The 8,871-nt window shown below is 47.3% G+C and overlaps 1 pseudogene; it reads left to right on the top strand.

Moving 5' to 3' along the window:
* The first annotated feature begins 7,584 nt into the window (after positions 1–7,584).
* LOC142276289 (U2 spliceosomal RNA) lies at positions 7,585–7,791 on the top strand (annotated as a pseudogene).
* Positions 7,792–8,871: the final 1,080 nt, after the last annotated feature.

Genomic DNA, 8,871 nt, shown 5'->3' with positions numbered 1-8,871 from the left:
GCATCGGTTGAGCTCCCTTTTGAAAAAGAAAAAGATGCTTTGCATGAAGCACTCTCAAAAATACGCGTGCCTTTCCCGTCCCCTGGCTGACCCAGGGGAAGAAAAGTCCTCTGAGAGCCATGACTTGTTCATCTTGGTTCTTTTAGAGACACAGCGAGGGGACTCCAACCACAGTCTCCCTCATTGCCACTCACTGGGCCACACACACCCCACTTGACTGGCATCGGTTGAGCTCCCTTTTGAAAAAGAAAAAGATGCTTTGCATGAAGCACTCTCAAAAATACGCGTGCCTTTCCCGTCCCCTGGCTGACCCAGGGGAAGAAAAGTCCTCTGAGAGCCATGACTTGTTCATCTTGGTTCTTTTAGAGACACAGCGAGGGGACTCCAACCACAGTCTCCCTCGTTGCCACTCACTGGGCCACACACACCCCACTTGACTGGCATCGGTTGAGCTCCCTTTTGAAAAAGAAAAAGATGCTTTGCATGAAGCACTCTCAAAAATACGCGTGCCTTTCCCGTCCCCTGGCTGACCCAGGGGAAGAAAAGTCCTCTGAGAGCCATGACTTGTTCATCTTGGTTCTTTTAGAGACACAGCGAGGGGACTCCAACCACAGTCTCCCTCGTTTCCACTCACTGGGCCACACACACCCCACTTGACTGGCATCGGTTGAGCTCCCTTTTGAAAAAGAAAAAGATGCTTTGCATGAAGCACTCTCAAAAATACGCGTGCCTTTCCCGTCCCCTGGCTGACCCAGGGGAAGAAAAGTCCTCTGAGAGCCATGACTTGTTCATCTTGGTTCTTTTAGAGACACAGCGAGGGGACTCCAACCACAGTCTCCCTCGTTTCCACTCACTGGGCCACACACACCCCACTTGACTGGCATCGGTTGAGCTCCCTTTTGAAAAAGAAAAAGATGCTTTGCATGAAGCACTCTCAAAAATACGCGTGCCTTTCCCGTCCCCTGGCTGACCCAGGGGAAGAAAAGTCCTCTGAGAGCCATGACTTGTTCATCTTGGTTCTTTTAGAGACACAGCGAGGGGACTCCAACCACAGTCTCCCTCGTTGCCACTCACTGGGCCACACACACCCCACTTGACTGGCATCGGTTGAGCTCCCTTTTGAAAAAGAAAAAGATGCTTTGCATGAAGCACTCTCAAAAATACGCGTGCCTTTCCCGTCCCCTGGCTGACCCAGGGGAAGAAAAGTCCTCTGAGAGCCATGACTTGTTCATCTTGGTTCTTTTAGAGACACAGCGAGGGGACTCCAACCACAGTCTCCCTCGTTGCCACTCACTGGGCCACACACACCCCACTTGACTGGCATCGGTTGAGCTCCCTTTTGAAAAAGAAAAAGATGCTTTGCATGAAGCACTCTCAAAAATACGCGTGCCTTTCCCGTCCCCTGGCTGACCCAGGGGAAGAAAAGTCCTCTGAGAGCCATGACTTGTTCATCTTGGTTCTTTTAGAGACACAGCGAGGGGACTCCAACCACAGTCTCCCTCGTTGCCACTCACTGGGCCACACACACCCCACTTGACTGGCATCGGTTGAGCTCCCTTTTGAAAAAGAAAAAGATGCTTTGCATGAAGCACTCTCAAAAATACGCGTGCCTTTCCCGTCCCCTGGCTGACCCAGGGGAAGAAAAGTCCTCTGAGAGCCATGACTTGTTCATCTTGGTTCTTTTAGAGACACAGCGAGGGGACTCCAACCACAGTCTCCCTCGTTGCCACTCACTGGGCCACACACACCCCACTTGACTGGCATCGGTTGAGCTCCCTTTTGAAAAAGAAAAAGATGCTTTGCATGAAGCACTCTCAAAAATACGCGTGCCTTTCCCGTCCCCTGGCTGACCCAGGGGAAGAAAAGTCCTCTGAGAGCCATGACTTGTTCATCTTGGTTCTTTTAGAGACACAGCGAGGGGACTCCAACCACAGTCTCCCTCGTTGCCACTCACTGGGCCACACACACCCCACTTGACTGGCATCGGTTGAGCTCCCTTTTGAAAAAGAAAAAGATGCTTTGCATGAAGCACTCTCAAAAATACGCGTGCCTTTCCCGTCCCCTGGCTGACCCAGGGGAAGAAAAGTCCTCTGAGAGCCATGACTTGTTCATCTTGGTTCTTTTAGAGACACAGCGAGGGGACTCCAACCACAGTCTCCCTCGTTGCCACTCACTGGGCCACACACACCCCACTTGACTGGCATCGGTTGAGCTCCCTTTTGAAAAAGAAAAAGATGCTTTGCATGAAGCACTCTCAAAAATACGCGTGCCTTTCCCGTCCCCTGGCTGACCCAGGGGAAGAAAAGTCCTCTGAGAGCCATGACTTGTTCATCTTGGTTCTTTTAGAGACACAGCGAGGGGACTTCAACCACAGTCTCCCTCGTTGCCACTCACTGGGCCACACACACCCCACTTGACTGGCATCGGTTGAGCTCCCTTTTGAAAAAGAAAAAGATGCTTTGCATGAAGCACTCTCAAAAATACGCGTGCCTTTCCCGTCCCCTGGCTGACCCAGGGGAAGAAAAGTCCTCTGAGAGCCATGACTTGTTCATCTTGGTTCTTTTAGAGACACAGCGAGGGGACTCCAACCACAGTCTCCCTCGTTTCCACTCACTGGGCCACACACACCCCACTTGACTGGCATCGGTTGAGCTCCCTTTTGAAAAAGAAAAAGATGCTTTGCATGAAGCACTCTCAAAAATACGCGTGCCTTTCCCGTCCCCTGGCTGACCCAGGGGAAGAAAAGTCCTCTGAGAGCCATGACTTGTTCATCTTGGTTCTTTTAGAGACACAGCGAGGGGACTCCAACCACAGTCTCCCTCGTTGCCACTCACTGGGCCACACACACCCCACTTGACTGGCATCGGTTGAGCTCCCTTTTGAAAAAGAAAAAGATGCTTTGCATGAAGCACTCTCAAAAATACGCGTGCCTTTCCCGTCCCCTGGCTGACCCAGGGGAAGAAAAGTCCTCTGAGAGCCATGACTTGTTCATCTTGGTTCTTTTAGAGACACAGCGAGGGGACTCCAACCACAGTCTCCCTCGTTTCCACTCACTGGGCCACACACACCCCACTTGACTGGCATCGGTTGAGCTCCCTTTTGAAAAAGAAAAAGATGCTTTGCATGAAGCACTCTCAAAAATACGCGTGCCTTTCCCGTCCCCTGGCTGACCCAGGGGAAGAAAAGTCCTCTGAGAGCCATGACTTGTTCATCTTGGTTCTTTTAGAGACACAGCGAGGGGACTCCAACCACAGTCTCCCTCGTTTCCACTCACTGGGCCACACACACCCCACTTGACTGGCATCGGTTGAGCTCCCTTTTGAAAAAGAAAAAGATGCTTTGCATGAAGCACTCTCAAAAATACGCGTGCCTTTCCCGTCCCCTGGCTGACCCAGGGGAAGAAAAGTCCTCTGAGAGCCATGACTTGTTCATCTTGGTTCTTTTAGAGACACAGCGAGGGGACTCCAACCACAGTCTCCCTCGTTTCCACTCACTGGGCCACACACACCCCACTTGACTGGCATCGGTTGAGCTCCCTTTTGAAAAAGAAAAAGATGCTTTGCATGAAGCACTCTCAAAAATACGCGTGCCTTTCCCGTCCCCTGGCTGACCCAGGGGAAGAAAAGTCCTCTGAGAGCCATGTCCACATTGTCAGTGGACAGACACGTGTGCTTATCTGCCAGCAGACCCACAGCAGCACTGAAGACAGGTTCCGAGAGAACGCTGGCTGCAGGACACGACAAGATCCCCAAGACGTACGTGGCGAGCTCAGGCAATTTATCAAGATTGGAAGCCAAGAATGAGCAGGGCTCAAGTTGCACATTAATGGAATCGATGTTTCCTTGCATATACTCATATATCTGTGTGTCCTCCTCTTTTTCCTTGTCCAGCTGTTTTGTTTTCGCATGAGTATATGTCCTTGTCACTTTCCAATGTGTTTGAGTTGTTTGTCACCTTTAGGACACCTTTGAGGGTGTTTTCTAGGTGTTTTTCTGTGTTTGTGATTGCCTGCCATTGTTTCCTATTGGCTCGAGTTCGGTTCGTCGAACGTTCGACGAACCGAACTCGAACGGGAGGTCCGTTCGGCGAACCAACCTCGAGCCGAACCGCGACCGGTTCGCTCATCTCTAGTCATGATAACACTTGTACCATCTTTTCATTTAGATTCCACCTACAATTATTTACCGATTCCAGTTCTGAAATAGGCTTTCATGATCTACTCACTAGAATTCTCAAGTGCATAAGGTACTGAGACATATACATGTTCACACCATTATAAAGAACAAAGTATAAACATTGAGGTTTTTCTCACACCCATGTTCCTGTGTTCTTTGATATGATATGTGTTCATTTCCTTCACTATATAGGATTGCAAGTTTTCCATTTGTACCTTAATGGCAATGACGCTATACAATTGAACACATATCATCCTGTTATCCATATAGGTGTGTATTTACCTGCTTGACTATTTTTGGTTGTTTGATCCAGAATGTTTCTCCAGATAGGTCATGTGGAAATTTTCTTTCCTCAGTACAAATGTTTTCACTATGGCTTTGGAAAAATTTTTTGTATGTGCATCATGGTCATTTGACCCATTGTACTCTCAAGTAGCAATATATTGTACTGTTATGTTGTACTATGTACTAATTACGTGTTTATATGGTTTTGTAACCCTTTATGATCTTAGATAACTTTATCCTTGATAAAGACCTAAAAACAAGGTCGAAACGTTGGATGAATTATCCTTTTGCACAAATAAAGAATTTTCAGCATTCCAAGAGTTCTTTTCTTACGTTATTGATCACTATAGTGTGCCAGAGCTATTTCTATTGAATTGACTCTTATTTTTTCTGAGCACCTGCTATATACACAGTGACCCAGACATATTCAAGTTTCATTCAGAAGGCAGAGGGAAGCCTTAGCAGCTGAGCCTATATCTTGGCTTGTGAGCATTAGAACAGGCCGGCGATTACAGGGTAACATGAAAAATGTCCAGCTTGCATTATGACTAGAACATGACAATATCCTTTTAAGTACTAACCTATGATGCGTTCCTAAGCAGTTGATGTTATATGTTCTACATTTCATTTTCTGCATACTTTACAAGTAGTAGAATTTGCTTTGATATAGGCAACTGGATTTTCACAATGAAAAGGCAAAGGATAACGCCCGAAAAAGACGCCATACATTATGTCAGTGCCATCACTGACAAACCTGGATTGACCATGAAATACATCAATCCCCTTAAAGGTGAGTTAAAACAAGTTTTAACTAAATTGCCTTAATATTGTCATGCATTAGAATGACTGTCTTAGGTAATGATAAATATTTTCTACAGGAAGAGGAGTGTTTGCTGAAACTGAAATCGAAAAAGGGAGTTTTGTTGCAGAATATCGAGGCGAGCTCACGTATGCACTTACGATGGTAGACAACTACTCGAGATTTATGGTTGTGGTACAAGTCAAAGATCTAATGGCCCATACTGCAGCGAAGGTCTTCCAAGCACACTTATGCAGACCTCATGGCTACTCAGAGAGAGTCCTCACAGATCAAGGCACAGCCTTTGAAGCGGAAATCTTCAAGGACTTCTGCAGCTTTTACCGATGCAGGAAGATGCGCACTACACCCTACCATGCTCAAACCAATGGTTATCAACCTGCTCAGGACTTTACCCCATATTCCAGATGTGGCCTTACAAGTGATTTATAGAGGGGTAACAATACGTTGGGATCACCGGATCTAATCTCCCTTTTTATACACCCTAAAATCTTGTTTGCTTTAGAATAAACAATAACATCATAAAGGTATAGCAGTACCGTTTCAAAGTTTCGGTGTCCCAAGCAGCATTCCATCAGCCTCTGGAAGGTTCCTGGCAAATTGCACAGCTCGAAGGGCATGCTTTTGAACTCGCAGAGACCCATCGGGGTGGCAAAGGCGGTCTTCTCCCGGTCTGCCTCAGCAACGGACACTTGCCAATAGCGACTAGTGAGATCAAGGGTAGAAAAATAATTTGCAGTTCTCAATGCAGCTAGCTATTCCTCAATACAGGGGAGTGGTGCTGTCCTTCTTCTTTAACAGGACCAACGGAGCTGCCCAGAGGCTACAACTGTCACGGATAACCCCAGCCTCCTTCATGTTGCTCAACATGTCCTTGGTACACTGGTAATGTGCAGGTAGTTTTGGCTTATATCTCTCTTTGATGGGTGGGTGTGCACTTGTGGGGATGTAGTGTTTGACCCCTTTTATTCTTCAAAAGTCTAGCGGATGTTTGCTGAAGACTTGCTCGTATTCTTGCACTAGCCTGTAGACCCCCTTCTTGTGATGTGAAGGTGTGGAGTCAGTGCCTACGTGTAATTCCTTACACCACTCCTCTGGCTGACTTGGTGAGCTGTCACTGAATGGGTGGGCTGAAGCAATGGTGGATGCTGCTGTTTGGATAGCATGTGTATCTACTGAGAACAGCTTATCAATGGTGGCAAATCGGAGCAGCTTAATCTCTTGCTCTCCGCAGTTCAACACTCTCATGGGCACTCTTCCCTTCCATATTAATGAATAAAACTATGATGTAAATAGCATATAGATACCCCACAAATGCAGATAAAAGTAGGTTATGGGAAAAGGGGGAAGAGAGAAACAGGAAAATAGTGGAATAAAGTATACCTTCCAGGTGGGAGAGGAAATGGCAGCACAGCCAGTGGAGGTGAAGCAAGGGGAGCCTGCAACTAAAGAGTTGAGAGCGTTATCACATGGTGACTGAGCCTGATTGTAACAGGAGCATAGAGGTGCCGATCCTGTCTTACCTGTGTTGGTGTAGAAGTGGGTGTCCTGTGGTGGAGTCAGCTATGTGCAGTGGTGGCCGTGGGTTCTTTTATGTGCGACCGTAGTAATAGCTGCGCCCACTTCCTGTATGGGAGTGGAATGCAGTGAGGGTAATGGAACGCACGCCTGCGCATTTGTGTTTAACGTCGCGCATGTGCAGAACGGAGAAAAGGCTGCGCTCACTTCCTAATGAAAGGGAGTGAGACGCATCTGGGAAGGGAAGGGAAAAGATTAGGGTTTGGGGATGATGAAAGGGCTTTCTACGGACAAGGATGGCAAAGGGTGGCAGTGACGGAAAGTCAGGCAGCCTGTCCTGTCCTGTCCTGTCCGTCCGTCTTTTTGTATCATGAATTGGAAAGACTGCAAGGGGGAGGGGAGGTGCTTGTGTCCAAAAGGAGGAGTTATTCAGATTCATTGCAGTGGGCGGCGGCTGCAAAAAGCACCATTCTTCTTGTTTTTGCTCTGCAAAACAGCCTTTTCAAGGGTTGGCTTGGGTGACAAAATGTCTTCTGTAGGCGTGGGTTTGTCTCCCTCTCCCTAAGATGTGTCCGGTATAGGCCAGGGTGCCACTCAAGGCCGTAACCAATTCGGGTTATAGCTTCTCGGCCTTTTGGCTAAGATCAAGTGTAGTTTCGGAGGACGCTACCTTGGTCGGTACTGGAAGGTGCCTGGGATTGCACGTCTGCCGGCCTTGAGGAAGTGTGTGCGCCTTCTGGTGACACATAGCCCTCTTGTGCCTGGACGGTTCCCAGGCAACGGGAGGCGATCACCTTTGTTATTTTGAAGTCCTACTGATAAACAGAAAAAAAAAAAAATTAAATCTGTTCTTATCAGTTTAATATCTGATACGTCCCCTCTCTGGGGACCATATATTAAATGGATTTTTAGAACAAGGAGATGGAAAAAATCTTGCTCTGTCCACTCCACGCATTGACCTGGTATTGCAGTACCTCCAGGACCGGTGCACCCCTTCTTAACCCAGTTTCCAAAAGCAGAACTCAATTCACCTGATTCAAATGAGCCCCATTAGTGAATTGAAAGAAAGCAAAAACTTTATATGCACCTCAATTTGGCCAATTCACTTTTCACACTTTCACCCTTTTTTTTATCTTTCACACCTTTTACTTGCTTTATTGATGCAAAAAGCTGTGCCAAATAGCAAACTCATCTCCACTCAACTTGACCAACTCTGCTATGTCCCGTGCAGTATCTTATTCTCAGTCTTATCTAGATCATTTGCAATTGAATAGAATAGATCCCTTTTGGCTGCTTATGACTGTGTAAAATATGTAGTTTTACTGGGCTGGGATGAGAGAATCCATTGAAGCATGGTGTAGGGATTGTGGTTCCTGTGTGCTAAGAAGAGAGGCTGGCACCAGCCAGAAAGCCCCATTGCAGCCAATAATCACTTAATAACTTTTTCAACTTGTCATCATATGGGAGGCCTTCCATTCCTTGTAGTAGTCTAGTTGCCCACCTTTGAACTGACTCTAACTTCTGAATGTCCTTATTAAAATGTGGAGCCCAAAACTGGTTCCCATATTCCAGATGTAGCCTTACAAGTGATTTATAGAGGTGTAACAATACGTTGGGATCACGGGATCTAATCTCCCTTTTTATACACCCTAAAATCTTGTCCCAAGCAGCATTCCATCAGCCTCTGGAAGGTTCCTGGCGCATTGCACAGCTCGAAGGGCATGCTTTTGAACTCGCAGAGACCCATAGGGGTGGCGAAGGCGGTCTTCTCCCGGTCTGCCTCAGCAACGGACACTTGCCAATAGTGACTAGTGAGATCAAGGGTAGAAAAATAATTTGCAGTTCTCAATGCAGCTAGCGATTCCTCAATACGGGGAGTGGTGCCGTCCTTCTTTTTTAACAGGATCAACAGAGCTGCCCAAAGGCTACAACTGTCACGGATAACCCCAGCCGCCTTCATGTTGCTCAACATGTCCTTGGTACACTGGCAATGTGAAGGTGGTATTGGCTTATAGCTCTCTTTGATGGGTGGGTGTGCACCTGTGGGGATGTGGTGGTGGACCCCTTTTATTCCCC

Source organism: Anomaloglossus baeobatrachus, unplaced genomic scaffold, assembly GCF_048569485.1.
Source record: "Anomaloglossus baeobatrachus isolate aAnoBae1 unplaced genomic scaffold, aAnoBae1.hap1 Scaffold_396, whole genome shotgun sequence".
NCBI lineage: Eukaryota > Metazoa > Chordata > Amphibia > Anura > Aromobatidae > Anomaloglossus > Anomaloglossus baeobatrachus.
Note: the sequence above shows the minus strand (reverse complement) of the source record. Positions and strands in the feature narration are given on the sequence as shown.